The sequence below is a fragment of the Ranitomeya imitator genome, chromosome 1 (genome assembly GCF_032444005.1).
Source record: "Ranitomeya imitator isolate aRanImi1 chromosome 1, aRanImi1.pri, whole genome shotgun sequence".
In the NCBI taxonomy this organism is placed as follows: Eukaryota; Metazoa; Chordata; class Amphibia; order Anura; family Dendrobatidae; genus Ranitomeya; species Ranitomeya imitator.
This window is the reverse complement of record NC_091282.1, coordinates 957,635,140-957,659,172: the sequence shown is the minus strand read 5'-3', so window position 1 is coordinate 957,659,172 and position 24,033 is coordinate 957,635,140.

Sequence of the window (24,033 nt, the reverse complement as noted above, 5' to 3'; positions counted from 1 at the left end):
ATAGCAGCTGCTTGATGTGCCACTATTAACGGCACGCCACTGGTTGGGGGCCCCTGGAGGAGCGGGGGCCTTAGGCAGCTGTCTGTCCCGAATGTCGACACAGCAATCGATCCCATATGAACTCCACCCCCCAAGAAATTATCAGCCTATTATTCCAAATTTCATTGGCAGTTCAGGAATCCAATTTCACGTTACAGGCTTCACTGAAATTAATTTATTTTAATTCTTTTTCAGTGAGGAAATATTAAATCTTATGGTAGCCCAGACAAATGTCTATCCCCATCAATTTTTTACACAAAATCCCATGTCCTTATATGCCAGATGGACCCCTGTAAATGCGCAGAAAATATGACATTTTGGGGAATTGTCCTGCATATGGGTATAGTCAGAAACACAGAGCTTTGACAATACTGGAGTACTGATATACTCTACACACACCGGTATTCCGTAAGGCTATAACAAGGATACGATTTGAAGTCATCCAAACATTTTTGTATTATAGTGATAATGCACAGCGTCCTTCCTGAGATGATCCTAACTTTGATTGTCTATATAAAATTTGGCCAGTAGTTGAACACTTCAGCAGAACATTTGCTGAGGTGTGCAACTCCCAAAGTGACATCTCTATAGATGAATCTCTGGTTCATTTCAAAGGGAGGCTAAAATTCCAACAAGTAGAGGGCCAGAAGCGGAATTAAACTGTACAAGCTGTGTGAGAGTACCTTAGGGAGCACCCACAGATTTAGGGTCTATGAAGGGAAAGACACCCAGACTGACCACCCTGAATACCCCCCTGCCCTAGGGGTTGAGTGGAAAAATTGTTTGGGAATTACTGAACCCACTGCTGGATAAGGTTTATCGCCTGTATATAGATAACTTTTACACCAGCATCTCACTCTTCAAGACCCTCTCTATCAGAGAAACAATTGCATGCGGCACAGTATGAAAAATTAGAAAGGCCTCCCTAAGCCGCTAATTAGGCAACTGCTGAGAAAGGGTGAAAGCAGAGCCCAGTGTAGAGACAGACAACATGCTGGTGGTCAACTATAAGGACAAAAGCGATGTCCTAATCTTAACCACCATACATCATGACAACAGCTCCTGGAGCGCCCCGTCAGGGCAGTGGGGTACTCGGTACCGGGTCCGGTGTTCACAGGGGGATGTCACGGTGGCTGACCCGGTCCGTGGCACTGGGACGTCCGTATAAAAGGGAAAGGTCTTTAAAGGGATAAAGTTTATGTTCGTGACACCACCTGTGGTATTCGGTCAGGGTGACCGACGCTGCTTTAAGGGGTCCGCTGGGGTGATGTTATGGCAGCTAGATGGCATACCTTCCCACAGGTGAAGTATATCCCCAGGGCTTCCCGGTGTATAGATGGTGAATGGTGAGTGGCGCAGAGAACGAGGACACAGGGTAGCAGTCTCTTTACCTTTACTGAAGACTTCAGCATTAACAGTCCAGAGCACCAGACCACAGGGCAGGCAGAGTCCGGCTGGTTTGGAGGCAAGTCCAGAGTTCCCTGTTGGTTTATAGGGACTCTAGCACACCTCAGCCTCTAAGGTTGTCACCGTGCCTCCTGGGTGTTAGGTCGGACAGGTAACGTGCAATTAGCTGTCCTGCAGGTCTCTGATGTAAGTCATAGAGGTCCTTACAACCTCGGTGTTCCGGCTACCGGTCTCTGCGCCTCAGAAGGAGGCAGCCTGAGGGCATGCACAGCTCTGTGAGCTCTCTCCTCTGTCCTCTGACAGGAATTTGCTCCTGCCAGGAACAGCTTCCCTGAAGGACTGACTAACTTTCCCTACAGACTATCAGTTATATATATGTGAGGAGTTGTCACCACCTCGCAGTCCGGGGCGCCTTCTTTCTCTTCCCTGCCTGCTCTTACCTCTTCTGGCCCTGTCCTTAGCCAGCAGGGTCACGCTCCGGTCGTCCGCCGGCGCTCCGGGGTCCGTCCCTGCAGACATGCTGCCCGGGTCCTTGCTCCCATGTCTGCTGCACTTCCTCCTTTCTCTCCCTCTCCTAGGGAGTGCATAGGGGGCGGGCAGGCGAGCTCTCTGGCTTCTTAAAGGGTCAGCCCCTCCCTACTCACTGCCCCTCCTCCCGGCCTATCACCTGGAGGCTGGAGGTATATAAGGATCTCAGTCACTCCTGGACGCCGCCTGGGCAACTTCTATTATCCTGAAGTCTATGCTCCAGGTCTGGTCTAGCTAGGTGTACCAGTCCAATTTGCCTGTCTTACTCATTTTAACTTTTTCCCTAGGATCGTGTCTGGTCTTCTCAGCATCCTGAGTCCTGTTTCCAGTGCGGTTCCCTGCAGTCTTCAGCCTGCTTCCAAGTTCCAAATTCTTCCCCGTTTTTGTCCGTTCATTTCTTCTCAACCTCCTAGGTCAGTTTAACACAGGTTTCTGTCTCATCGGACCCTCTTTTGGAGGTCAAGGGGAAATCCCTGTATAGGGGTCACTCCAAGCCTTGGACTCCTTAGAGGCACCCTGGTGTTTTGGTCCTGTGGCCTTCCTTTGGGGTGTCTCTCCTAGTATATTTTGTATTTCTTACAATAAAGCTTTTTACCTGCTTCCCTGGTCTGGCTCTCCCTTCCTGGTATCAGCAACCGCAGTATATGCGGTCCAGTGGGTCTACCCGATTGATCCTTCGGGAGGGCGTGACAGATTTTGCCCAGGCCATGGACCCCGCTGATGCCAGGTTTGATGCTCAGAGGGAGCTCGCTAGTCTTCGCCAGAGCCAGGAACAGGTTGATGCGTTCATGCGGACCCTTGAGGCCTGTCTAGCTTCCCCTCTGGGGGTGGATGAATCTTACTCCTCTCATCTTGCAGATCTCCATCAGGAGCTGGATCAACAAGGACGGATGCAGACCCAGATGCTGGATTACATGACGTCTGTGGACGAGCGGCTCTCTAATCTGCAGCGGTCTCCTTCTGCCCCGTTTGCAGCATCGGTGTTGAGTCCCGATGTCGTAGGAGGCGTCTTCTCTTCCCCTCGTCTCTGCAAACCCACCAGGTACTCTGGGGATCCAAAAATGTGCAGGGGTTTCATCAACCAATGCCAGCTGCATTCCAGGCTTCTCCCTCATCAATACCCTACGGATGTGGCGAAAGTGGCCTTTCTGGCATCACACCTGGAGGGCGAGGCTTTGGCCTGGTTCAACCCACTACTAGAGAGAGAGGACCCCATTGTATCCGATGTGCGGGCCTTCTTGGACACCTTCCGGAAGATCTTTGATGAGCCAGGTCGGGTGGCTTCTGCCACTGAGGAGTTGTTCAACTTACAGCAAGGTACTCTGTCGGTTGGCCAATACGCCATACAGTTTCGCACTTTGGCTTCTGAGCTTCGCTGGTCTTCCGGAGAGGGTTATCCAGTCGCCTGAAGGACGAGCTCGCCGTACGAGATCTTCCCGGTACCCTGGATGAATACATCTCCCTTGCCGTCCGGATAGATCGCCGCCTACAAGAATGCACCAAGGAGAGAACCCAGGAGAAAAGACCACCTCGATTGGCACCCTCTTTTCAGAGGCCCCTGTTACTAGGTAACGCTTCTTCTGCTGAAGCACCCGAACCCATGGAGGTGGATCGTCTCCGGCTGAGTCCCGGGAGCGTGAGGAGAGAGCCGCCCGGAGGTTGTGTCTCTATTGTGGTGGCTCCAACCATTTCCACCGGCAATGTTCCAGAAGACCGGAAAACTCCTCCACCTAGGACAGGTAAGAGAGGCCATCCTAGGTGAGAGTGATACCTCTCTACCGTTAACTGTTTCCATACAGGTGAAAGTCTGTGACAGGCGATTCTCAGAGTTGGTGTATTTGGACTCGGAATCTGCAGGTAACTTTATTCAGCGAGACATGGCTCTCTGCCTCGGCATTCCTATACACTCCCTGCAGCATCCCCGCATCATCACCACCATAGACGGGAGACCCCTACTAGATTCCGTTGAGGGCATTACCAGTGAGGTGGAGCTTCAGATCGGAGCTCTCCATGCTGAGAGGATTGCCTTTTACGTGCTACCCACTCTCTCTCCGCCTTTCATGCTCGGTCTGCCATGGCTGCGTACGCATGAGCCAGTCATAGACTGGCGAAGTGGGGAAGTCCAGCGTTGGGGTTCGGCCTGCCATAGCCGTTGCCTGCTGTCTGTCCGGCCTATCCGTTTGCCTCCCTCACTTACGTCCTTGCTCGGACTTCCGGAAGCCTACTGGGCATTTGAGGATGTCTTCGATAAACGAGAAGCAGAGGTCTTGCCCCCGCACAGGCCTTATGATTGTCCCATCGATTTGGTTCCAGGTGCTTCTTTTCCTACAGGACGAACCTACCCTCTGTCCCCTGCTGAGACTCAGGCGATGTCAGAATATGTCACAGACAGCTTGGCCCGGGGATTCATCCAGAGGTCCACATCCCCTGTGGGAGCCGGGTTCTTCTTCGTGAAAAAGAAGGACGGGTCCTTGCGTCCTTGCATTGACTACCGCGGATTAAACGCTATCACGGTAAAGAATAAGTACCCACTGCCTCTTATTCCAGAACTCTTCGATCGGCTCCGGGGAGCCCGGATCTTCACCAAGCTGGACCTGCGAGGGGCTTACAACCTTGTCCGCATCCGGGCCGGTGACGAGTGGAAAACCGCCTTCAACACCCGTGATGGTCACTTCGAGTACTGGGTGATGCCCTTCGGACTGTGCAACACACCAGCCATTTTCAAGGAGTTCGTGAACGACGTCTTCCGTGACATGCTGTACGTATGTGTAGTGGTATACCTGGATGACATCTTGGTTTTCTCCCCAGACCTACCCACACACAGAAGAGACGTCCGACAAGTTCTCCTTCGATTACGGGAGAACCGCTTGTATGCCAAGTATGAGAAATGCCACTTCGAGCGGTCTTCTCTGCCGTTCCTTGGATACATCGTCTCTGACTCTGGGCTGGAGATGGATCCTAACAAGGTGTCGGCCATCATGAACTGGCCTCGGCCGGTCGGGATCAAAGTCATCCAGCGGTTCGTAGGATTCGCCAACTACTACCGGCAGTTTATCCAGCACTTCTCGGATCTTGTCAAGCCTCTCACAGCACTCACATGCAAGGGAATACCTGCTAATGGATGGACTCCAGAGGCCGAGTGTTCCTTCCAGGCACTCAAACGGGCCTTCTCCTCCGCACCAGCCCTGCACAGGCCCGTCGCTGAGAAGCAGTTCTTTCTGGAGGTGGACGCATCCTCCACAGGTGCCGGGGCCGTCCTCACGCAGAAAGCCGCCTCCGGACGCATGGTCTCTTGCGGCTTCTTTTCGAAGGCCTTTACCCCCTGTGAGCGGAATTACTCCATTGGTGACCGTGAGTTGCTTGCCATCAAGATGGCCTTGGAGGAGTGGCGTTACCTCCTAGAGGGAGCGGTGCACCCGGTGGTGATCTACACCGACCACAAGAACTTGGCCTATCTCCAGTCTGCCCAGAGGCTCAATCCTCGTCAGGCCCGTTGGTCTTTATTCTTTGCTTGGTTTGACTACCGTCTTCATTTTCATCCCGCAGATAAGAATATCAAGGCTGACGCCCTCTCCCGGTCTTTTCTTACCAACGATCAGGAGGAGGAACCTCGTCCCATCATCGATCCATCCAAGGTGATCATGGTTGCACCGCTTCGACTGTCGCAGGTACCTCCAGGTAAGACGCTGGTGCCCGAACTGAGTCGAGAATGCATCCTTCGCTGGGGACATTCCTCCTTACTAGCCGGCCACGCGGGTCTGACAGAGACTCTACAGTTGATCGGTCAGCACTACTGGTGGCCTGGGATGTGTCAAGAGGTGTCAGACTACGTCTCAGCCTGTTCTTCCTGTGCCCGCAACAAGACCCCCAAACGGCTTCCCACCGGTCAACTCTTGCCCTTGCCTATACCATCAAAACCATGGCAACACATTGCGATGGACTTCATCATGGATCTCCCTGCATCCTCCGGGAATACTGTCATCTGGGTCGTGGTGGACAGATTTTCCAAGATGAGTCACTTCATTTCTCTGCCTGGTCTTCCTTCGGCACCCAAGCTGGCCGAGTTGTTTGTTCAACATATCCTCTGGTTGCATGGGTTACCCTCCAACATTGTTTCCGATAAGGGAGTACAATTCGTGTCCCGATTCTGGAGGTCTCTCTGCAGGAAACTCGATATTGCCTTGGACTTCTCTTCGGCTTATCATCCACAGTCTAACAGACAGGTGGAACTGGTAAACCAGGTGTTGGCAGGTTTTCTATGACACTTTGTCAACGCACACCATGACAACTGGACGTCCCTACTGCCTTGGGCGGAGTTATCGTGCAATAATCATGTTGGTGAGTCCTCTCTTAACACTCCATTTTTTATTGTATATGGGCAGCACCCGAGGATCCCGACTCTCTTGGACATCGCGACTCCCAGTCCTGCAGCAGAGGCCGTGGCTCGCGACTTCGCCAACATCTGGAACAAGACTCGTGAGGCTCTTGTGAAAGCATCCCAGCGCATGAAGGACCATGCCGACAAGAGAAGACTTGATGCCCAGATGTTTCAAAAGGGAGACAAGGTATGGTTATCAGCCAAGTACGTCCGCCTTAAGGTGCCCTCCTTCAAGCTCGGACCTCGGTACATCGGACCGTTCGAGGTGTCCCGGAGACTCAACGATGTGTGCTATCGGCTACTACTGCCTCCTTCTCTGCGAATACATAATTCTTTCCACCATTCCCTCCTCAAACCTGTGATCCTCAACCGCTTCTCCCAGGATCCGGGAGAGCGTCCTCCTCCGATTTCGGCCAATGACGAGTATGAGGTCAGTGCCATCCTGGACGTGAAGAAGAGAGGGCGTGCCACATGGTACCTGGTCGACTGGAAGGGGTTTGGTCCTGAGGAGAGGTTCTGGGAGCCGGAGGGCAAAGTCCATGCTCCTCGTCTCCTACGGCGGTTCTTTGCCAGTCGCCGCCCGGGGGGGCCTGGAGGGGGGTACTGTCACCACCTCGCAGTCTGGGGTGCCTTCTTTCTCTTACCCGCCTGCTCTTACCTCTTCTGGCCCTGTCCTTAGCCAGCAGGGTCACGCTCCGGTCGTCCGCCGGCGCTCCGGGGTCCGTCCCTGCAGACATGCTGCCCGGGTCCTTGCTCCCATGTCTGCTGCACTTCCTCCTTTCTCTCCCTCTCCTAGGGAGTGCATAGGGGGCGGGCAGGTGAGCTCTCTGGCTTCTTAAAGGGTCAGCCCCTCCCTACTCACTGCCCCTCCTCCCGGCCTATCACCTGGAGGCTGGAGGTATATAAGGATCTCAGTCACTCCTGGACGCCGCCTGGGCAACTTCTATTATCCTGAAGTCTCTGCTCCAGGTATGGTCTAGCTAGGTTTACCAGTCCAATTTGCCTGTCTTACTCGTTTTACCTTTTTCCCTAGGATCGTGTCTGGTCTTCTCAGCATCCTGAGTCCTGTTTCCAGTGCGGTTCCCTGCAGTCTTCAGCCTGCTTCCAAGTTCCAAATTCTTCCCCGTTTTTGTCCGTTCATTTCTTCTCAACCTCCTAGGTCGGTTTAACACAGGTTTCTGTCTCATCGGACCCTCTTTTGGAGGTCAAGGGGAAATCCCTGTATAGGGGTCACTCCAAGCCTTGGACTCCTTAGAGGCACCCTGGTGTTTTGGTCCTGTGGCCTTCCTTTGGGGTGTCTCTCCTAGTATATTTTGTATTTCTTACAATAAAGCTTTTTACCTGCTTCCCTGGTCTGGCTCTCCCTTCCTGGTATCAGCAAGCGCAGTATTTGCGGTCCAGTGGGTCTACCCGATTGATCCTTCGGTAGGACGTGACAGGAGTCACCTAGTAAATAGGATCAGAAGCTCACCCTGGTGGCCTGGAGTATGAATGTGTTGCATGTTTGTGATACCTGGATGCAGTTATTCTTCCTTGCCTCCAAACATAGCATCACTCTCCCCGGGAGGAAAGCAATACCACTGTGACGACCAGGACCCTGGGGCACCACACTCCCTTGTCACTGTCTGAGGTACCACAACAGAAGACCCAAGAGGCAAATTGTATCCTGGATTATAATAAGTACATGGGGGTGTAGATCTCTCAGATCAGGTGATCAAACCATACAATGCCATGTGAAAAGCTAAAGTATGGTACAAAAAAATTGTGTACATTGTACAGATGGCACTGTACAATGCTTTTATGCTGTTTCGATCTGCAGTCAATTTCAGGACTTCCTTCAGTTTCAGGAGGTAGTTATTAACCCCTTTACCCCCAAGGGTAGTTTGCACGTTAATGACCGGGCCAATTTTTACAATTCTGACCACTGTCCCTTTATGAGGTTATAACTCTGGAACGCTTCAATGGATCCTGGTGATTCTGACATTGTTTTCTCGTGACATATTGTACTTCATGACAATGGTAAAAATTATTTGATAGTACCTGCGTTTATTTGTGAAAAAAACGGAAATTTGGCGAAAATTATGAAAATTTCGCAATTTTCCAACTTTGAATTTTTATGCAATTAAATCACAGAGATATGTCACACAAAATACTTAATAAGTAACATTTCCCACATGTCTACTTTACATCAGCACAATTTTGGAACCAAAATTTTTTTTTGTTAGGGAGTTATAAGGGTTAAAATTTGACCAGCAATTTCTCATTTCTACAACACCATTTTATTTTAGGGACCACATCTCATTTGAAGTCATTTTGAGGGGTCTATATGATAGAAAATACCCAAGTGTGACACCATTCTAAAAACTACACCCCTCAAGGTGCTCAAAACCATATTCAAGAAGTTTATTAACCCTTCTGGTGCTTCACAGGAATTTTTTGAATGTTTAAATAAAAATGAACATTTAACTTTTTTTCACAAAAAATTTAATTCAGCTCCAATTTGTTTTATTTTACCAAGGGTAACAGGAGAAAATGGACCCCAAACATTGTTGTACAATTTGTCCTGAGTATGCCAATACCCCACATGTGGGGGTAAACCACTGTTTGGGCGCATGGCAGAGCTCGGAAGCGAAGGAGTGCCATTTGACTTTTCAATGCAAAATTGACTGGAATTGAGATGGGACGCCATGTTTCGTTTGGAGAGCCCCTGATGTGGCTAAACATTGAAACCCCCCACAAGTGACACCATTTTGGAAAGTAGACCCCCTAAGGAACTTATCTAGAGGTGTGGTGAGCACTTTGACCCAACAAGTGCTTCACAGAAGTTTATAATGTAGAACCGTAAAAATAAAAAATCATATTTTTTCACAAAAATTATCTTTTCGCCCCCAATTTTTTATTTTCCCAAGGGTAAGAGAAGAAATTGGACCCCAAAAGTTGTTGTACAATTTGTCCTGAGTACGCTGATAGCCCATATGTGGGGGTAAACCACTGTTTGGGCGGATGGGAGAGCTCGGAAGGGAAGGAGCGCCGTTTGACTTTTCAATGCAAAATTGACAGGAATTGAGATGGGACGTCATGTTGCGTTTGAAGAGCCACTGATGTGCCTAAACATTGAAACCCCCCACAAGTGACACCATTTTGGAAAGTAGACCCCCTAAGGAACTTATCTAGAGGTGTGGTGAGCACTTTGACCCACCAAGTGCTTCACAGAAGTTTATAATGTAGAACCGCAAAAATAAAAAATCATATTTTTTCACAAAAATTATCTTTTTGCCCCCAATTTTTTATTTTCCCAAGGGTAAGAGAAGAAATTGGACCCCAAAAGTTGTTGTACAATTTGTCCTGAGTACGCGGATACCCCATATGTGGGGGTAAACCACTGTTTGGGTGGATGGGAGAGCTCGGAAGGGAAGGAGCGCCGTTTGACTTTTCAAAGCAAAATTGACAGGAATTGAGATGGGACGCCATGTTGCGTTTGAAGAGCCACTGATGTGCCTAAACATTGAAACCCCCCACAAATGACACCATTTTGGAAAGTAGACCCCCTAAGGAACTTATCTAGAGGTGTGGTGAGCACTTTGACCCACCAAGTGCTTCACAGAAGTTTATAATGCAGAGCCGTAAAAATAAAACAAAATTTTTTTCCCACAAAAATTATTTTTTTAGCCCCCAGTTTTGTATTTTTCTGAGGGTAACAGGAGAAATTGGACCCCAAAATTTGTTGCCCAATTTGTCCTGAGTGCGATGATACACCATATGTGGGGGGAACCACTGTTTGGGCACATGGGAGGGCTCAGAAGGGAAGGAGTGCCATTTGAATGCAGACTTAGATGGAATGGTCTGCAGGTGTCACATTGCGTTTGCAGAGCCCCTAATGTACCTAAACAGTAGAAACCCCCCACAAGTGACACCATTTTGGAAAGTAGACCCACTTAGGAACTTATCTAGATGTGTGCTGAGCGCTTTGACCCACCAAGGGCTTCACAGAAGTTTATAATGGAGAGCCGTAAAAATAAAACAAAAATTTTTTCCCACAAAAATTATTTTTTAGCCCCCAGTTTTGTATTTTCCCGAGGGTAAAAGGAGAAATTCGACCCCACAATTTGTTGTCCAATTTGTCCTGAGTGCGCTGATACCCCATATGTGGGGGGGAACCACTGTTTGGGCGCATGGGAGGGCTCGGAAGGGAAGGAGCTCCATTTGGAATGAGGACTTAGATGGAATGGTCTGCAGGTGTCACATTGCATTTGCAGAGCCCCTAATGTACCTAAACAGTAGAAACCTCCCACAAGTGACACCATTTTGGAAACTAGACCCCCTAAGGAACTCATCTAGATGTGTTGTGATAGCTTTGAACCCCCAAGTGTTTCACTACAGTTTGTAACGCAGAGCCGTGAAAATTAAAAAAAAAAATCTTTGCCCCCAAAATTATTTTTTAGCCCCCAGTTTTGTATTTTCCCGAGGGTAAGAGGAGAAATTCGACCCCAAAAGTTGTTGTCCAATTTGTCCTGAGTACGCTGATACCCCGTATGTTGGGGGAAACCAACGTTTGAGCGCATGGCAGAGCTCGGAAGGGAAGGAGCGCCATTTGGAATGCAGACTTAGATGGAATGGTCTGCAGACGTCACATTGCGTTTGCAGAACCCCTAATGTACCTAAACAGTAGAAACCCCCCACAAGTGACCCCATATTGGAAACTAGACCCCCCAGGGAACTAATCTAGATGTGTTGTGAGAACTTTGAACCCCCAAGTGTTTCACTACAGTTTATAACGCAGAGCCGTGAAAATAAAAAATCTTTTTTTTTTTCCCACAAAAAATATGTTTTAGCCCCGAGTTTTGTATTTTCCCAAGGGTAGCAGGAGAAATTGGACCCCAAAAGTTGTTGTCCTATTTGTCCTGAGTACGCTGATACCCCATATGTTGGGGTAAACCCCTGTTTGGGCACACGGGAGAGCTCGGAAGGGAAGAAGCACTGTTTTACTTTTTCAACGCAGAATTGGCTGGAATTGAGATCGGACGCCATGTCGCGTTTGGAGAGCCCCTGATGTGCCTAAACAGTGGAAACCCCCCAATTATAACTGAAACCCTAATCCAAACACATCCCTAACCTTAATCCCAACAGTAACCCTAACCACACCTCTAACCCTGACACACCCCTAACCCTAATCCCAACCCTATTCCCAACGTAAATGTAATCTAAACCCTAACTGTAACTTTAGCCCCAACCCAAACTGTAGCCCTAGCCCTAACCCTAATCCTAACCCTAATCCTAACCCTAGCCCTAACCCTAGCCCTAACCCTAGCCCTAACCCTAGCCCTAACCCTAGCCCTAGCCCTAACCCTAGCCCTAACCCTAGCCCTAGCCCTAACCCTAACCCTAGCCCTAGCCCTAACCCTAGCCCTAACCCTAGCCCTAACCCTAGCCCTAACCCTAGCCCTAACTCTAACCCTAGCCCTAATGGGAAAATGGAAATAAATACATTTTTTTAATTTTTCCCTAACTAAGGGGGTGATGAAGGGGGTTTGATTTACTTTTATAGTGGGTTTTTTAGTGGATTTTTATGATTGGCAGCCGTCACACACTGAAAGACGCTTTTTATTGCAAAAAATATTTTTTGCGTTACCACATTTTGAGAGCTATAATTTTTCTATATTCTGGTCCACAGAGTCATGTGAGGTCTTGTTTTTTGCTGGACGAGTTGATGTTTTTATTGGTAACATTTTCGGGCACGTGACATTTTTTGATCGCTTTTTATTCCGATTTTTGTGAGGCAGAATGACCAAAAACCAGCTATTCATGAATTTCTTTTGGGGGAGGCGTTTATACCGTTCCGCGTTTGGTAAAATTGATGAAGCAGTTTTATTCTTCGGGTCAGTACGATTACAGCGACACCTCATTTATATCATTTTTTTATGTTTTGGCGCTTTTATACGATAAAAACTTTTATAGAAAAAATAATTTTTTTTGCATCGCTTTATTCTCAGGACTATAACTTTTTTATTTTTTTGCTGATGATGCTGTATGGTGGTTCGTTTTTTGCGGGACAAGATGACGTTTTCAGCGGTACCATGGTTAGTTATATCTGTCTTTTTGATCGCGTGTTATTCCACTTTTTGTTCGGCGGTATGATAATAAAGCGTTGTTTTTTGCCTCGTTTTTTTTTTTTTTTTCTTACGGTGTTTACTGAAGGGGTTAACTAGTGGGCCAGTTTTATAGGTCGGGCCGTTACGGACGCGGCGATACTAAATATGTGTACTTTTATTGTTTTTTTTATTATTATTTAGATAAAGAAATGTATTTATGGGAATAATATTTTTATTTTTTTTTCATTATTTTGGAATATTTTTTTTTATTTTTTTTTACACATTTGAAATTTTTTTTTTTTACTTTTTTACTTTGTCCCAGGGGGGGACATCACAGATCAGTGATCTGACAGTTTGCACAGCACTCTGTCAGATCACTGATCTGATAGGAGTGCAGGCTGCTTCACAGTGCCTGCTCTGAGCAGGCTCTGTGAAGCCACCTCCCTCCCTGCAGGACCCGGATCCGCGGCCATCTTGGATCCGGGGCTGGAGGGAGCAGGGAGGGAGGTGAGACCCTCGCAGCAACGCGATCACATCGCGTTGCTGCGGGGGGCTCAGGGAAGCCCGCAGGGTGCTTCCCTGTACCGCCGGCACATCGCGATCATCTTTGATCGCGGTGTGCCGGGGGTTAATGTGCCGGGGGCGGTCCGTGACCGCTCCTGGCACATAGTGCCGGATGTCAGCTGCGATAAACAGCTGACACCCGGCCGCGATCGGCGGCGCTCCCCCCGTGAGCGCTGCCGATCGCATATGACGTACTATTGCGTCCTTGGGAAGTAAAGCCCACCCCACATGGACGCAATAGTACGTCTAATGGCAGAAAGGGGTTAAGGCCCTAATGTTTGGCACTCAGGAAGGTGAGGGTCCAAGTACTTCTGAATCTGATAGTGCCCGTATCGTCCTAAGTCAACACATTCCAGGAGAGATTCCCCAAACAGCGGAGGTTCTTGAGGAATCTAGTTTCCAAAATGGGTAACTTGTGAGAGGTTTCCACTGTTTAGACACATCAGGGGCTCTTCAAAAGCGATATGGCATCTGCTCTCGAATCCAGAGAATTTTGCGTTCAAAAAGTCAAATGGTGCTCCTTCCCTTCCAAGGTCCGGTGTGTACTCAAACAGTGATTTTTCCCCACATATGGGGTATGAGCATACTCAGGAGAAATTACACAGCAAAAGTTATGCATTTGCATTTGCTCCTGTAACCCTTATGAAAATGAAAAATTGGGTCTAAAGTAAAATTTTAGCGAAAAAAAGTTAAAGGGAACCTGTCACCTGAATTTGACGGGACCGGTTTTCGGTCATATGGGCGGAGTTTTTGGGTGTTTGATTCACCCTTTCCTTACCCGCTGGTTGCATGCTGGCCGCAATATTGGATTGAAGTTCATTTTATGACCTCCGTAGTACACGCCTGTGCAAGGCAAGATTGACTTAAAATGTGAGGTGGTAACTAAAAAAATGGTTATATAAATTTTGTTGGTCAAATTTTAACCCTTATAACTTCATAACAAAACAAAAAAAGATATGTTTCAAAAACTGTTCTGCTGTAAAGTAGACATGTGGGAAATGTTATTTATTAACTATTTTGTGTGACGTAACTCCGGTTTAAGGGCATAAAAATAAAAAGTTTGAAAACTGCAAAATTTTAGCCAAATAACTGATATTTTCACAAATAAATGCAAGTCACATCGAACAAATTTTACCACAACCATGAAGTACAATATGTCACGTGATAACAGTCTCAGAATGAGTGGGATCGGTTTAAGAGTTCCAGAGTTATTACCACATAAAGTGACAGTGTTCAGAATTGAAAAAATTGGCCTGGTCAGGAAGATGAAAACAGGCTTAAGGGTGAAGGGGTTAATCTGAGATAGCACAGCAACAATTAAGTATTGTTTACTCGTGATAATAGTAGATTGTGATATCTTAGTAGTCAACTGGCTTATAAATGGCGCTAAAGTAAAAAAAAAAAATACATTCAAAATGTTTCCTTAACCAATCTGACTACAGAATTGAAATGATTACATTTGTTACATCTTAATTTTATCAATAACATGTTTACATATCAACTCCTAGAATAGAAAATGAACTCGATGACATTGAGCAGAAGTGTGTCTGTGTCCTTCATGTTGTCAGTGAGTTTTGTTTGGAGCATAGTTAAAACCACATCCTTACCAGCTGCTGAAATCTGTGCACCAGGAGCTCTCCAGTCAATACGCCTCTCATAAGAATGCGTCCAGGGTGCTCAGGGTTTCAGGATAGACAAATATTTACACCAAACTTATTGCATGAACCAAGTCTGAGATTCCGAATACTTAATACAGGAAGAACATAGCACTCAATAAGTGAATAGCAAATCTGAAGTTTAATGTCTCTGGAATCAACTTATAAATTGACACTCCATCTTTCATTCAATTTTAAATCCAGAGTAATAAATTGGCATGTAGAAGTTTGGGCACCTCTGGTCAAAATGACTGTTATTATAATGAACAATTAAGTAAGTTGAAGGTGAAATGATCTCTAAAAGGCCTAAAGTTAAAGATGACATATCTCCTTTGTATTTAGGGAAAATCTATATATATATTTCTCTTTTACATTTTAGAAATTACAAAAAGGAAAATGGGTTTATTCAAAAGTTTGGGCACCCTTGGAGATTTATGTACTCAGATATCATTGACCAATGTTTCAGACCTTAATTAGCATGTTAGGGTTATGGCTTGTTCACTAACATTGTTAGGAAACATCAGGTGATGTAAACCATTCAGGGTGCCCAAACTTTTGCATTGGCTCATTTTCCTTTTTGTAATTTTTAAAATGTAAGATATGATAATGTGTATATATATATATATATATATATATATATATATATATATATACAGATATATGAAAAAGTTTGGGAACCCCTATTAATCTTAAGTAGGGTTGAGCGACTTTTACTTTTATAGGATCGGGTCGGGTTTCACGAAACCCGACTTTTTCAAAAGTCGGGTCGAGTGAAATCGGCCGATCCTATAAAAAAGTCGGGGTCGGGGTCGGCCGAAACTCGAAACCCAATGCAGTGCATTGGGTTTCCAATGGTTCCCAGGGTCTGAAGGAGAGGAAACTCTCCTTCAGGCCCTGCGATCCATATTTAAGTGTAAAATAAAGAATTAAAATAAAAAATATCGCTATACTCACCCTCTGACGCGCCCTGGTACTAACCAGGAACCTTCCTTCCTTCGAATCAGCACTTGCAGGACCTTGCGGTGACGTCGCGGTGACGTCGCGGCTTGTGACTGGTCGCGCGGCCGCCCATGTGACCGCTCGCGCGACCAATCACAAGCCGCGACGTCACAAAAGGTCCTGCAAGCGCTGATTCTTAGGAAAGAAGGCTGCCGGAAAGAAGCAGGGCACGTCCGAGGGTGAGTATATTCCTATTAGGTATATACTCACCCTCGGACGCGCCCTGCTTCTTTCCGGCAGCCTTCCTTCCTAAGAATCAGCGCTTGCAGGACCTTGCGTGACGTCGTGGTGGCGTTGCAGCTTGTGATTGGTCACGCGAGCAGTCACATGGGCGGCCGCGCGACCAATCACAAGCCACGACGTCACTGCAATGTCACCGCAAGGTCCTGCAAGCACTGATTCGAAGGAAGGAAGGTTCCCGGTTAGTACCAGGGAGCGTCAGAGGGTGAGTATAGCGATATTTTTTATTTTAATTCTTTATTTTACACTTAAATATGGATTCCGATACCGATTTCCGATATTGCAAACATATCGGAACTCGGGATCGGAATTCCGATACCAGATTGAGAAGATCGGCGACTTCATGGCCGACCCCACACAGGGGTCGGGTCGGGTTTCATGAAACCCGACTTTGCCAAAAGTCGGCGACTTCTGAAAGTGGCCGACCCGTTTCGCTCAACCCTAATCTTAAGCCTAATGTTTTATAAAAATTGGTTTTTTTGCAACAGCTATTTCAGTTTCATATATCTAATAACTGTTGGACACAGTAATGTTTCTGCCTTGAAATGAGGTTTATTGTACTAACAGAAAATGTGCAATCTGCATTCAAACAAAATTTGACAGGTGCATAAGTATGGGCACCCTTATCATTTCCTTGTTTTAAATACTACTACCTACTTTTTACTGACTTACTAAAGCACTTTTTTGGGCTTTCTAACCTCATTGAGCTTTGAACTTCATAGTCAGGTGTATGCAATCATCAGAAAAGCTACTTAAAGTGGCCACTTGCAAGTTGTTCTCCTGTTTGAATCTCCTCTGAAGAGTGGCATCATGGGCTCCTCAAAACAACTGTCTAATGATCTGAAAACAAAGATTATTCAACATAGTTGTTCAGGGGAAGGATACAAAAAGCTGTCTCAGAGATTTAACCTGTCAATTTCCAATGTGAGAAACATAGGAAATGGAAGAACATAGGTACAGTTCTTGTTAAGGCCAGAAGTGGCAGGCCAAGAAAAACATCAGAAAGGCAGAGAAGAAGAATGATGAGATCAATCAAGGACAATCCTCAGACCACCTCCAGAGAGCTGCGGCATCAACTTGCTGCAGATGGTGTCACTGTGCATTGGTCAACTATAGAATGCACTTTGCACAAGGAGAAGCTGTATGGGAGAGTGATTCGAAAGAAGCCGTTTCTGCAAGCACGCCACAAACTGAGTTGGCTGAGGTATGCAAAAGCACATTTGGAGAAGCCAATTTCTTTTTGGAAGAAGGTCCTGTGGACTGATGAAACCAAGATTGAGTTGTTTGGTCAAACAAAATGGCATTATGCATGGCGGCCAAAAAACACAGCATTCCAAGAAAAACACTTGCTACCCGCAGTAAAATTTGGTGGAGGTTCCATCATGCTTTGGGGCTGTGTGGCCAATGCCGGCACCGGGAATCTTGTTAAAGTTGAGGGATGCATGGATTCCTCTCAGTACAGCAGATTCTTGACAATAATGTTCATGAATCAGTGACAAAGTTGAAGTTACGCAGGGGATGGATCTTTCAGCAAGACAATGATCCAAAACACCGTTCCAAATCTACTCAGGCATTCATGCAGAGGAACAATTACACTGTTCTGGAATGGCCATCCCAGTCCCCAGACCGGAATATCATTGAACATCTGTGGGATCATTTGAAGAGGGCTGTCCATGCTCGGCGACCATTAAACTTAACTGGACTGGAATTGTTTTGTAAAGAGGAATGGTCAAAAATACCTTCATCCAGGATCCAGGAACTCATTAAAAGCTACAGGAAGCGACTAGAGGCTGTTATTTTTGCAAAAGGAGGATCTACTAAATATTAATGTCACTTTTCTGGTGGGGTGCCCATACTTATGCACCTGTCAAATTTTGTTTGAATGCAGATTGCACATTTTCTGTTAGTACAATAAACCTCATTTCAAGGCAGAAACATTACTGTGTCCAACAGTTATTAGATTTATGAAACTGTTGAAAAAAAAACAATTTTTATAAAACATTAGGCTTAAGATTAATAGGGGTGCACAAACTTTTTCATATAACTGTATATATATATATATATATATATATATATATATATATATATATACATTATCATATCTTACATTTTAAAAATTACAAAAAGGAAAATGAGCCAATGCAAAAATTTGGGCACCCTGAATGGTTTGCATCGCCTGATGTTTCCTAACAATGTTAGTGAACAAGCCATAACCCTATATATATATATATATATATATATATATATATATATATATATACTAGATGGTGGCCCGATTCTAACGCATCGGGTATTCTAGAATATGCATGTCCACGTAGTATATTGCCCAGCCCACGTAGTATATTGCCCAGCCACGTAGTATATTGCCCAGCCACGTAGTATATTGTCCAGCCACGTAGTATATTGCCTAGCCACGCAGTATATTGCCCAACAACGTAGTATATTGGCCAGTCATGTAGTATACAACAAAGAGCCACGAAGTATACTGCCCAGTCACGTAGTATATTGGCCAGTCACGTAGTATGCACCATATCCCTGTTTAAAAAAAGGAATTAAAATAAAAAATAGTTACATACTCACCTTCCGGAGCCCCCGGATCGAAGCGGCCGGTTACCGATGCTCCTCGCGCGCTCCGGTCTGAAGAGTGCATTGCAGTCTCGCGTGATGATGACATAGCGGTCTCGCGAGACCGCACGTCATCATCTCGCGAGACCGCAATGCATGGAGCGGCCACCGGGGCGTCACGAGGAGCATCGGTAATCGGCCGCTTCGATCAAGGGGCTCCAGAAGGTGAGTATGTAACTATTTTTTATTTTTTTTATTATTTTTAACATTAGATCTTTTTACTATTCATGCTGCATAGGCAGCATGAATAGTAAAAAGTTGGTCACACATGGTTAATAGCAGCGTTAACCGAGTGCGTTACACCGCGGTCAACGCTGCCATTGACCCTGTGTGAGCGCTGACCGGAGGGGAGTACGGAGCGGGCACTGACTGCGGGGAGGAAGGAGCGGCCATTTTTCCGCCGGACTGTGGCCGTCGCTGATTGGTCGCGGCAGCCATGACAGGCAGCTGGCGAGACCAATCAGCGACTTGGATTCCATGACAGACAGAGGCCACGACCAATGAATATCTGTGACAGACAGACAGACAGACGGAAGAGACCCTTAGACAATTATATAGTGTATATATATATATACATATTTATATATATACATATATATATATATACAGCAGGTACGGACTGGGGCAGAAATTCAGCCCAGGCATTTGAAATCACACAGGCATATATCACTAATATTACACTGGATGGAGGAAAGCAAGATTTACTATAAGACCAATATTTCTAATGACACCCGAGTCCTGCTAGGGTAAATGATGGAGTCAGCCACTTTATGCTCCATCACAACTCTTAACAGTATGGATGTCTTGAGAACACAGATTCTGCTAACAGCATAGCAGGCAAGGCAGCCCACAACCAGACAGGCCCTTCTGGCATTTGCAAGAATTGCCAGATGGCCAGTCCGGCCCTGATATACAGGGTGGTCCAAAAGTAGGTGGACAGAAAATAATAACATTTATTTTGATTTATATATAAAATTATATTTACTAACACAAGCATAACATTGACAATTAAATTGTATTCTGAACAATAATACAAAAGCCCTTAAATTTTATCAACGCAGGTGCTCAAACTGTTTTCCATTACAATTTGCACAGCTTTGAAGTCGGCCTCTTACACTTCGACAAGATTTTTGCACAACTCTCTTTGGGTATTAATTTCTGTAATGCATCTCTTATGTAATTTTTCAAATCACTGACACATTTTGGTTTTCGACTATAAACTTTGTCCTTGAGTAATCCCCAAAAGAAAAAATCCATTGGGGTCAAGTCTGGTGAATGTGCCGGCCAATCAAGTGGGCCTCTTCGGTCAATCCATTTATTATAACCCTATTACACATACTGTCCACCTACTTTTTGACCACCCTGTATATATATATACAGTGGGGCAAAAAAGTATTTAGTCAGTCAGCAATAGTGCAAGTTCCACCACTTAAAAAGATGAGAGGCGTCTGTAATTTACATCATAGGTAGACCTCAACTATGGGAGACAAACTGAGAAAAAAAAATCCAGAAAATCACATTGTCTGTTTTTTTAACATTTTATTTGCATATTATGGTGGAAAATAAGTATTTGGTCAGAAACAAACAATCAAGATTTCTGGCTCTCACAGACCTGTAACTTCTTCTTTAAGAGTCTCCTCTTTCCTCCACTCATTACCTGTAGTAATGGCACCTGTTTAAACTTGTTATCAGTATAAAAAGACACCTGTGCACACCCTCAAACAGTATGACTCCAAACTCCACTATGGTGAAGACCAAAGAGCTGTCAAAGGACACCAGAAACAAAATTGTAGCCCTGCACCAGGCTGGGAAGACTGAATCTGCAAAAGCCAACCAGCTTGGAGTGAAGAAATCAACAGTGGGAGCAATAATTAGAAAATGGAAGACATACAAGACCACTGATAATCTCCCTCGATCTGGGGCTCCACGCAAAATCCCACCCCGTGGGGTCAGAATGATCACAAGAACGGTGAGCAAAAATCCCAGAACCACGCGGGGGGGACCTAGTGAATGAACTGCAGAGAGCTGGGACCAATGTAACAAGGCCTACCATAAGTAACACACTACGCCACCATGGACTCAGATCCTGCAGTGCCAGACGTGTCCCACTGCTTAAGCCAGTACATGTCCGGGCCCGTCTGAAGTTTGCTAGAGAGCATTTGGATGATCCAGAGGAGTTTTGAGAGAATGTCCTATGGTCTGATGAAACCAAACTGGAACTGTTTGGTAGAAACACAACTTGTCGTGTTTGGAGGAAAAAGAATACTGAGTTGCATCCATCAAACACCATACCTACTGTAAAGCATGGTGGTGGAAACATCATGCTTTGGGGCTGTTTCTCTGCAAAGGGGCCAGGACGACTGATCCGGGTACATGAAAGAATGAATGGGGCCATGTATCGTGAGATTTTGAGTGCAAACCTCCTTCCATCAGCAAGGGCATTGAAGATGAAACGTGGCTGGGTCTTTCAACATGACAATGATCCAAAGCACACCGCCAGGGCAACGAAGGAGTGGCTTCGTAAGAAGCATTTCAAGGTCCTGGAGTGGCCTAGCCAGTCTCCAGATCTCAACCCTATAGAAAACCTTTGGAGGGAGTTGAAAGTCCGTGTTGCCAAGCGAAAAGCCAAAAACATCACTGCTCTAGGAGATCTGCATGGAGGAATGGGCCAACATACCAACAACAGTGTGTGGCAACCTTGTGAAGACTTACAGAAAACGTTTGACCTCTGTCATTGCCAACAAAGGATATATTACAAAGTATTGAGATGAAATTTTGTTTCTGACCAAATACTTATTTTCCACCATAATATGCAAATAAAATGTTAAAAAAACAGACAATGTGATTTTCTGGATTTTTTTTTCTCAGTTTGTCTCCCATAGTTGAGGTCTACCTATGATGTAAATTACAGACGCCTCTCATCTTTTTAAGTGGTGGAACTTGCACTATTGCTGACTGACTAAATACTTTTTTGCCCTACTGTATATATATATATATATATATATAATCCTCCACTCATGGTTAATTGTTGGGTGAAGCCATTTATTGTCAAACTACTGTGTTTTCTCTTTTTAAATCGTAATGACAACCCAAAATATCCAAGTGACCCTGACCAAACGTTCACATACCCTGGTGATTGACACAAATGGGTTTGAATGGCTAACATCCTCACCTGTGACCTGTTTGCTTGGATCAGTGTGTGCATTAAAGCTGAGTGAGTTTCTGGGATTCAGACAGACTCTTGGATCTTTCATCCAGCCACTGACGTTTCTGGATTGTGAGTCATGGGTAAAGCAAAATAATGGATCTACGGGAAAAGGTAGTTGAACTGTATAAAACAGGAAAGGGATACAAAAAGATATCCAAAGAATTTATAATGCCAGTCAGCAGCGTTCAAACTGTGATTAACAAATGGAAAATCAGGGGCTCTGTAAAAACAAAACCACGGTCAGGTAGACTAACAAAAATTTAGTCCACAACTGCCAGGAAAATTGTTCGGGATGCAAAGAAAACCCCACAAATAACATCAGATGAAATACAGGACTCTCTGAAAACTAGCGGTGTGGCTTTTTCAAGATGCACAAGATGCACAATAAGGAGGCACATGAAGATAAATGGGCTGCATGGTTGAGTCGCCAGAAGAAAGCCATTACTATGCAAAGACCTTGCCCTATCTTGGATCTCCTCATACCTTTCCAACCGCACATTTAGCGTTTCCTACTCCCATACTACCTCTTCATCTTGCCCCCTCTCTTTAGAATCCCCCAAGGCTCTGTCCTAGGACCCTTACACTTCTCAATCTATACTCTCGGCCTGGGACAACTCATAAGGTCCTATGGCTTCCAGTACCATCTATATGCCGATGACACTCAGATCGACCTCTCTGGCCCAGATGTCACCTCTCCAGAATCCCAGAGTGTCTATCGGCCATATCCTCCTTCTTCTCCTCTCGCTTCCTCAAGCTCAATGTGGACAAATCTGAACTCATCATCTTTCCTCCATCACGCATATCTTTCCTACCTGATCTATCTATCAAAATAAATGAAATCACACTTTCCCCTGTCCCCAAAATCCGCTGCTTTGGAGTAATCCTTGACTCTGCCCTGTCCTTCAAACCGCACATCCAAGCTCTCACAACCTCCAGTCGCCTCCAGCTCAAAAATATTTCCAGATTCCGTCCTCTCCTCAACCCACACTCTACCAAAATGCTCGTTCATGCCCTAATCATCTCCCGCCTGGACTACTGCAACATACTCCTCTGTGGCGTACCTTCTAACACTCTCGCATCCCTCCAGTCCATCCTTAACTCTGCTGCCCGACTAATTAATCTCTCTCCTCGCTACACTCCTGCTTCCCCTCTTTGCAAATTCCTTCACTGGCTCCCAATTTCCCAGCGTATCCAGTTTAAATTACTAATACTGACCTACAAAGCCATCCATAATCTTTCCCCTCCGTATATTTCCACACTAATCTCTCAATATCTTCCCTCACATAATCTCCGGTCCTCCCAAGACCTCCTCCTCTCCTCTACGCTTTTTCGCTCCTCACCCAATCGCCTCCAAGACTTCTCCCGAATATCACCCATCCTCTGGAATTCAGTGCTCCAACACGTCTGGTTATCCACTACTTTTGGATCCTTCAGAATAAACCTGAAAACCCACCTCTTCAAAGAAGCTTACAGCCTGTAAAGACCACACGGCCACCTCAACACCATTGGAGCTACCGCAACCCTCGACCTACTGTCTCCTTCCCCATAATGCTGTAGAATGTAAGCCCGCAAGGGCAGGGTCCTCTCCCCTCTCTACCAGTCTGTCATTGTTAGTTTTGTTTACTGTAAGTGATATTTGTATTTTGATGTAACCACTTCTCATGTACAGCACCATGGAATTAATGGTGCTATATAAATAATAATAATAATAATAATAAAATGCCACAAAGTACAATATGCAAAAAAGATCAGAGATAAGCCTCAAAACTTCTGGAACAAGGTAATTTGGAGTGATGAGACAAAATTGAACTTTTTGGCCACAACCATAAACATTACATTTGGAGAGAGGTCAACAAGGCCTATGATGAAAGGAACACCATTCCTACTGTAAAGCACTGAGGTGGATCGCTGATGTTTTGGGGATGTGTGAGCTACAAAGACACAGAAAACTTGGTCAAAGTTGAAGGAAAGGTGAATGCAGAAAATTTTCAGCAAATATTTTCAGCAAATACTGGAGGAAAATTTGCACTCATCAGCTCAGAATATGCGCATGGGACGTACTTGGACGTTCCAACATGACAAAGATCCAAAACACAAGGCCAAGTCGACTTGTCATTGGCTACAGTAGAACAAAGTGAAGGTTCTGGAGTGGCCATCTCAGTCTCTTGACCTCAATATCATTGAGCTTCTTGTGGAAATCTCAAGCGCGCAGTTCATGCTAGACTGCCCAGGAATTTACAGGAACTGGAGGCTTTTTGCCAAGAAGAGTTGGCACCTTTACCATCTGAGAAAATAAAAAAC